The sequence below is a fragment of the Arachis stenosperma genome, chromosome 9 (genome assembly GCF_014773155.1).
Source record: "Arachis stenosperma cultivar V10309 chromosome 9, arast.V10309.gnm1.PFL2, whole genome shotgun sequence".
NCBI lineage: Eukaryota > Viridiplantae > Streptophyta > Magnoliopsida > Fabales > Fabaceae > Arachis > Arachis stenosperma.
The window spans coordinates 34,773,511-34,782,208 of record NC_080385.1 but is presented as its reverse complement, the minus strand read 5'-3'; the positions used below and the strand labels follow the sequence as shown (position 1 = coordinate 34,782,208).

At 36.2% G+C, this 8,698-nt stretch overlaps 1 non-coding gene across 1 annotated transcript; it reads left to right on the top strand.

The window, feature by feature from the left end:
- The first annotated feature begins 259 nt into the window (after positions 1-259).
- Positions 260-362, top strand: LOC130952753 (small nucleolar RNA R71). The gene has a single exon (XR_009074930.1). It is a non-coding gene; the product is annotated as a small nucleolar RNA R71 (small nucleolar RNA).
- The last annotated feature ends 8,336 nt before the right edge of the window (positions 363-8,698 follow it).

Here is an 8,698-nt window from a genome sequence, read left to right as displayed (position 1 = left end):
CAACATTTTGTTCTGAGCCAATATGGCATTCAGAGCATCAATTTCAAGAACTCCCTTCCTCTGAGGCGTCCCATTATTCACGGAATTCCTCTCAGAAGTGTACATGAATTGGTTATTTGCAACCATTTCAATAAGTTCCTGAGCTTCTGCAGGCATTTTCTTTAGGTGAATGGATCCACCTGCAGAGTGGTCCAGTGACATCTTAGAGAACTCAGACAGACCATAATAGAATATATCTATCATGGTCCATTCTGAAAACATGCAAAAGGACACTTTTTGGTCATCTGCTTGTATCTTTCCCAAGCTTCATAGAGGGATTCACCATCTTTTTGCTTGAAGGTCTGAACATCCACTCTAAGCTTGCTCAGCTTTTGAGGAGGAAAGAACTTAACCAAGAAGGCCGTGACCAACTTATCCCAAGAGTCCAGGCTATCCTTAGGTTGTGAGTCCAACCATGTTCTAGCTCTGTCTCTTACAGCAAAAGGGAAAAGCATGAGCCTGTAGACTTCAGGATCTACTCCATTAGTCTTAACAATCTTACAGATCTGCAAGAACTCAGTTAAAAACTGGTAGGGATCTTCTGATGGAAGTCCATAAAACTTGTAATTTTGTTGCATTAGAGCAACTAGTTGAGGTTTCAGCTCAAAATTGTTTGCTCCAATGGCAGGAATTGAGATGCTTCTTCCATCAAACTTGGAAGTAGGTGTAGTATAATCACCAAGCATCCTCCTTGCATTATTGTTGTTGGGTTCGGCTGCCATATCCTTTTCTTGTTCGAAAATTTCAGTAAGGTTATCTTTGGATTGTTGTAATTTAGCTTCTCTTAGTTTCCTCTTCAGAGTCCTTTCAGGTTCTGGATCAGCTTCAACAAGAATGCTTTTTTCCTTATTCCTGCTCATATGAAAGAGAAGAGAATAGAAAAAGAAGAGGAATCCTCTATGTCACAGTATAGAGATTCCTTTATGTTAGTAAAAGAAGAAAGGGAATAAGAGTGGAGAAGAATGAATAATCCAAACACAAGGGTGAGAATAGAGGCAGTGATTTGAGATGAAGAGAGATGAAGAGAGGTATTAGTAAATGAATAAATAAATAGAATAAGATGAGAGAGGGAGAAATTTTTGAAAATAAATTTTGAAAAGGAGTTAATGATTTTCGAAAATTAAAGGGGAGATAAGATTAAAGTTAAAATTCAAAATAATTAATTAATTAAGAAAATTTTTTAAAAAAAAAAGAGGGAAGTGATTTTCGAAAATTATAGAGGGAAAAGTAGTTAGTTGGTTTTGAAAAAGATAAGAAACAAACAAAAAGTTAGTTAGTTAATTGAAAAAGATTTGAAAATCAATTTTGAAAAGATAAGAAGATAAGAAGATATTTTGAAATCAAATTTTTGAAAAAAGATAAAATTTAAAAAGATATGATAAAAAGATATGATTAAAAAGATATGGTTGGAAAAGATTTAATTTTTAAAATTAAAATTAATTACTTGACTAATAAGAAACTAAAAGATATGATTCTAGAATTTAAAGATTGAACCTTTCTTAACAATAAAGTAACAAACTTCAAATTTTTGAATCAATCACATTACTTGTTAGTTAAATTTCAAAAATTTGAAATAAAATAAGAAAAAGATTTTGAAAAATAGTTTTAAATTTTCGAAAATCATAAGATAAAAGTAAAAGAGATTTGATTTTTGAAAAAGATTTTGAAAAGATAAGATTTTTAAAATTGAAAATTTGACTTGACTTATAAGAACTAATTAATTTTTAAAATTTTTTGACTAAGTCAACTCAAATTTTCGAAATTTTGAGAGAAATAAGGAAAAGATTTTTTTTTTTGAATTTCTAATGATGAGAGAGAAAAACAACAAAAATGACTCACAACATGAACATTATGAATCAAAACTCATGATGCATGCAAAAACACTATGAATATCAAGATGAACACCAAGAACACTTTGAAGATCATGATGAACATCAAGAACATATTTTTGAAAAACTTTTGATGCAAAAAAAACATGCAAGACACCAAACTTAGAAATTGTTCATGTTTAGACACTATGAATGCAAAAATGCACATGAAAAACAATAAAAGACACAAAACAAGAAAACATCAAGATCAAACAAGAATACTTACCAAGAACAACTTGAAGATCATGAAGAACACTATGAATACATGAATTTTCGAAAAATGCAAGAACAAGATGAATATGCAATTGACACCAAACTTAAATCATGACACAAGACTCAAACAAGAATCACAAAATATTTTTGATTTTATGATTTTATTAAATTTTTTTAATTTTATTTTATATTTTTCGAAAAATATATAGGAAAAAGGAAGTAATGAATTCAAAGTCCTCAATCAAAATCCCAGGAATCATACCAGGTTAGTCTAAAGCTTGATGGCCAGCCAAGCTTCAGCATACCATTTTGAAACTCTAGAATTCATTCTTAAAAACTCTGAAGGATTTTTCGAAAACAAAGGGAAAATTTTAAAAAATATTTTTGAAAACTTTTTGAAAATAAAAATAAAAAAAGAAATTACCTAATCTGAGCAACAAGATGAACCGTCAGTTGTCCAAACTCAAACAATCCCCAGCAACGGTGCCAAAAACTTGGTGGACGAAATTGTGATTCATACTTAAATTGTTGTTCGAAATTGATTCCCCGGTAATGGCCCCAAAACCTGGTGCTCAATACCATGGTCTAAACATAATTTCACAACTTCGCTCAACTAACCAGCAAATGCACTAGTTCGTCCAAGTAATAAACCTTACGTGAGTAAGGGTCTGATGAGCGGATATTTTATACGCTTTTTGGGGGGTAATTTCATGTAGATTTTAGCATGTTTCAGTTAGTTTTTAGTAAAATAATATTAGTTTTTAGGCAAAAATCATATTTCTGGACTTTACTATGAGTTTGTGTGTTTTTCTGTGATTTCAGGTATTTTCTGGCTGAAATTGAGGGAGTTGAGCAAAAATCTGACTTAGGCTGAAAAAGGACTGCTGATGCTGTTGGATCCTGACCTCCCTGCACTCGAAATGGATTTTCTGGAGCTACAGGAGTCCAATTGGCGCGCTCTCAACGGCGTTGGAAAGTAGACATCCAGGGCTTTCCAGCAATATATACTAGTCCATACTTTGCGCAAGGATAGACGACGTAACTTGGCATTTAACGCCAAGTTCATGCTGCTGTCTGGAGTTAAACGCCAGAAAAACGTCATGATCCGGAGTTGAACGCCCAAAACACGTCATAACCTGGAGTTTAACGCCAAGAAAGGTCTTTACACGTGGAAAGCTTTAGTCTCAGCCCCAGCACACACCAAGTGGGCCCCAGAAGTGGATTTCTGCACCTATTATCTTAGTTTACTCATATTCTGTAAACCTAGGTTACTAGTTTACTATTTAAACAACTTTTAGGTAGCGTTTGTTTTGCAGTACTGGGACAGAGACCAAGAGATTGAGACACAGTATCATGTTTGTTGGCTCAGAGACTGGTACTAAAATTTCTGTCTCTGTCTCCAAAATTTCAGTATTTCAGTGCCTCCAAAATATAGGGACACAGGGGACTGATATTTTTAGAAACAGAGACTGAAACTTTAATAACATTTTATACCTAAAATACTCTCATTTTAATTAATTAATTCCAATTTTATCCTTTGTGCAAATTAAATTAGAGTTTTATTCTTGTTTCAATTTTTGTCTCCCATTTGGCACCAAACAGAATACTAAAACTTATTTCAATCTCTGTCTTAGTCTCTGTCTCTCAGTCTCAGTCTTTCAGTATCTGTCTCTCCACCAAACGCTACCTTACAGACATTTCTTGTACCTCATGACATTTTCAGATCTGAATTACATACTTTTGACGGCATGAGTCTCTAAACTCCATTGTTGGGGGTGAGGAGCTCTGCAGCGTCTCGATGATTTAATACAATTCCTTTGTTTTCCAATTCGAACACGCTTGTTCTTATCTAAGATGTTTATTCGCGCTTAATTGTGAAGAAGGTGATGATCCGTGACACTCATCACCTTCCTCAACCCATGAATGTGTGCCTGACAACCACCTCCGTTCTACATCAGATTGAATGAATGTCTCTTAGCTTCCCTAATCAGGATCTTCGTGGTATAAGCTGGATTGATGGCGGCATTCATGAGAATCCGGAAAGTCTAAACCTTGTCTGTGGTATTCCAAGTAGGATTCCAGGATTGAATGACTGTGACGTGCTTCAAACTCCTGAGGGCTGGGCGTTAGTGACAGACGCAAAAGAATCAGGGATTCTATTCCAACCTGATTGAGAACCGACAGATGATTAGCCGTGCTGTGACAGAGCATAGGAACGTTTTCACTGAGAGGATGGGAGGTAGCCATTGACAACGGTGACACCCTACAGAGAGCTTGCCATGGAAGGAACCTGCGTGTGAGAAGAGGATTCCAAGGAAGAGTTGAAGTCAAAGGACAAAGCATCTCCAAAACTCCAACATATTCCACAATCCTTTATAAACAAGTAACTCTATTGTTCAAGTAATCCAAACAATTTTCTTTGACATCCTGACTAAGACAAATAAAATAAATATTGATTGCTTCAAGCCAATAATCTCCGTGGGATCGACCCTTACTCACGTAAGGTATTACTTGGACGACCCAGTGTACTTGCTGGTTAGTTGTGCGAATCACAAATTCGTGCACCAAGTTTTTGGCGCCGTTGCCGGGGATTATTGAGTTTGGACAATTGAAGGCTTATTTTATTTCTTAGATTAGGAATATTTTATTTTTATTTTTATTGTTATAGGGTCAGTAAATCTTGATAGGATAGTTTCTTTTCAAAAATTTCTTTTCAAAATATATTATTTTTCTTTATTAGTTGCTAATTTTCGTGAGTTTAGTGTCTTATTTTAAGTTTGGTGTCAATTGCATATCCTATATTTTTCTTTAAAATTTTCGACTTGTGTTCTTTGTTCTTCATTGATCTTCAAGTTGTTCTTGTTTATTTTTCTTGTTTGATCTTTAATTTTTCTTGTTCTGTGTCTTTTCTTGTTTTTCTTGTGCTTTTTCAAAACATTAGTTTTCAAAAATTTATTTTATCCATAAAAATAATACATCTTTAAATACATTACATTTTTAATTCAGTTGGTTATAGTGTTGGCTTATGTTCTTGGCAATTGGGCACTTTCTTTTTAAAATCCTTTTTTCAAAAATAATTTTTCTTGATTTAATCTTGTGCCAAACTTTAAGTTTGGTGTTTTCTTGTTAATCTTTTCACAATTTTCGAAAATTTATCTTGGTTTTCTAAAAATTTTAAGTTTGGTGTTCTTTCTTGTGTTCTTGGTGTTCTTGTGAATCTTCAAGGTGTTCTTGAGTTTTTCTTGTGTCTTGATCTTAAAATTTTTAAGTTTGGTGTTCCTTAGTGTTTTCCCTCCAAAAATTTTCGAAATTTAAGGAGCATTAGATCTAAAAATTTTAAGTCTTGTGTCTTTTGTGAGTTTTTCTCTTTCATCATAAAATTCAAAATTCAAAAAAAAATTTTATTTTCTAACCAATTTTAAAACTACTTTTTCGAAATTTTTAATATAAACTTCAATTTTCAATTTCAAATTTTTCGAAAAAAATTTTCACAAAATATTTTCAAAATATTTTTTTTTTATATATTCCATTTTTTTTATTCCACTATTATAAAATAAATAATTCTCAACATATAAATTCTCAGCTTGTATTCCATTATGGAAGTAAGTATGAATGAACAGTCCAAGAGGACTCTGGGGTCATATGCTAACCCCACTACTGCTTCATCTGGGAGTAGTATCAGTATACCCTCCATTGGAGTTAGTAGCTTTGAGCTGAATCCTCAGCTCATTATCATGGTGCAGCAAAACTGCCAGTATTCTGGTCTTCCACATGAAGAACCTACAGAGTTTCTGGCACAATTTCTGCAAATTGCTGATACAGTACATGATAAGGAAGTAGATCAGGATGTCTACAGATTATTACTGTTTCCATTTGCTGTAAAAGATCAAGCTAAGAGGTGGTTAAATAACCAGCCTAAGAGCAGCATAAAAACATGGAAACAGCTGTCAAAAAAATTCCTGAATCACTATTTCCCTCCCAAACGGATGACACAGCTAAGGCTAAACATCCAAGGCTTCAAACAAGGAGATAATGAATCCCTTTATGATGCCTGGGAAAGATACAGAGAGATGCTAAGAAAATGCCCCTCTGAAATGTTTTCAGAATGGGTGCAATTAGACATCTTCTACTATGGGCTTACAGAAAAAGCTCAGATTTCTCTAGACCACTCAGCTGGTGGATCTATACACATGAGAAAAACAATTGAAGAAGCTCAAGAGCTTATTGATACAGTTGCCAGAAATCAGCATCTATACCTAAGCAGTGAATCTTCTATAAAAGAAGAAGCCAAAACAGTAACTGCAGAACTCAGTCCAGTGGATCAGGCTAATGAATTCAATCAGCAATTAGATTTTTTAACTCAGCAACTAGCCGAATTCAAGGAAATATTACAGGAAACAAGAATGGCTAACAGGAACATGGAAGTGCAATTAAAGCAGACAGAAAAGCAACTGTCAAAACAAATAACAGAAGAATGCCAAGCAGTTCAATTAAGAAGTGGGAAAACATTAAATACCTCACTTCAAAGCAGCAAGAAGACAGGAAATGAACAAATAGCTACTCAAAATCCCTTTGAGGACAGGCAGAGCCCAGAAAGGGATAAAGCTGGCGCTAAACGCCCAGACCATGCTCATTCCTGGCGTTCAACGCCAGAAACAAGCATGGATCTGGCGTTGAACGCCCAAAAGGAACATGGTTCTGGCGTTCGAACGCCAGTAACAAGCAAGGAGGTGGCGTTTAACGCCACCCCAGCTTCCACCCCTGGTATTCAAACGCCAGTGGTGATCAGTCACATACAAGTGCTGATAACAATCCTTCTAAAAAGGCGTCCTTCAACCAACTAAGGTTGAGGAATACAAAGCCAAATGCCTTATCCTCAAAAACTCCGCCAAGCGGAACAGGATAAGCAATTTGCCCGCTTTGCAGACTATCTCAGGACTCTTGAAATAAAGATTCCGTTTGCAGAAGCACTTGAGCAAATACCTTCTTATGCTAAGTTCATGAAAGAAATCTTAAGTCATAAGAAGGATTGGAGGGAAACTGAAAAAGTCTACCTCACTGAAGAATGCAGTGCAGTCATTCTGAAAAGCTTACCTGAGAAGCTTAAGATCCTGGAGCTTTATGATACCATGCACATTAGAGGGTAATTGTACCAAGCAAGCTCTATGTGATCTTGGGGCAAGTATCAACTTAATACCTGCATCTACTATCAGAAAGCTTGGTTTAACTGAAGAAATTAAACCAACCAGGATATGTCTTCAACTTGCTGATGGTCCATTAAGTACCCATCAGGCGTGATTGAAGACATGATTGTCAAGGTTAGGCCATTCGCCTTTCCTACTGACTTTGTGGTGCTGGAAATGGAGGAGCACAAGAGTGCAACTCTCATTCTAGGAAGACCTTTCCTAGCAACTGGCCGAACCCTCATTGATGTCCAAAAAGGGGAAGTAACCTTGAGAGTCAATGAGGAGGAGTTCAAGTTGAATGTTGTCAAAGCAATGCAACATCCAGACACCCATAATGACTGCATGAGTGTTGATATTATTGATTCTCTGGTAAGAGAGGTCAATATGGCTGAGAGTTTGGAATCAGAGCTAGAGGACATCTTTAAAGATGTTCAGCCTGATTTGGAGGAGTCAGAGAAGATAATAGAACCTCTGAAATCCCTCAAGAGGAAAACCTCCAAAACCCGAACTCAAACCATTACCACCATCCCTAAAATATGCATTTCTGGGAGAAGGTGATACCTTTCCTGTAATTATAAGCTCTACCTTAGAGCCACAGAAGAGGAAGCACTAATTCAAGTGCTAAGGACGCACAAGACAGCTCTTGGGTGGTCCATTAGTGATCTTAAGGGCATTAGCCCAGCCAGATGCATGCACAAAATCTTGCTGGAAGATGACGCCAAGCCAGTGGTTCAACCACAAAGGCGGCTGAATCCAGCTATGAAAGAAGTGGTGCAAAAAGAGGTCACTAAACTACTAGAGGCTATGATCATTTATCCTATTTCTGACAGCCTCTGGGTGAGCCCTGTCCAAGTTGTTCCAAAAAAAGGAGGCATGACAGTGGTTCACAATGAAAAAAATGAACTGGTTCCTACAAGGACAGTTACAGGGTGGCGTATGTGCATTGATTACAGAAGGCTCAATACAGCCACCAGAAAGGATCATTTTCCTTTACCATTCATAGACCAAATGCTAGAAAGACTAGCAGGCCATGAATACTACTGCTTCCTGGATGGATATTCAGGTTATAATCAAATTGCAGTAGATCCCCAGGATCAGGAGAAAACGGCGTTCACATGCCCATCTGGAGTATTTGCATACAGAAGGATGCCATTTGGCCTGTGCAATGCACCTGCAACCTTTCAGAGGTGCATGCTCTCCATTTTCTCTGATATGGTGGAAAAATTTCTGGAAGTCTTCATGGATGACTTTTCAGTATTTGGAGACTCATTCAGCTCCTGCCTTAACCATTTAGCACTTGTTCTGAAAAGATGCCAAGAGACTAACCTGGTTTTAAACTGGGAAAAATGTCACTTTATGGTGACTGAAGGAATTGTCCTTGGGCACAAAATT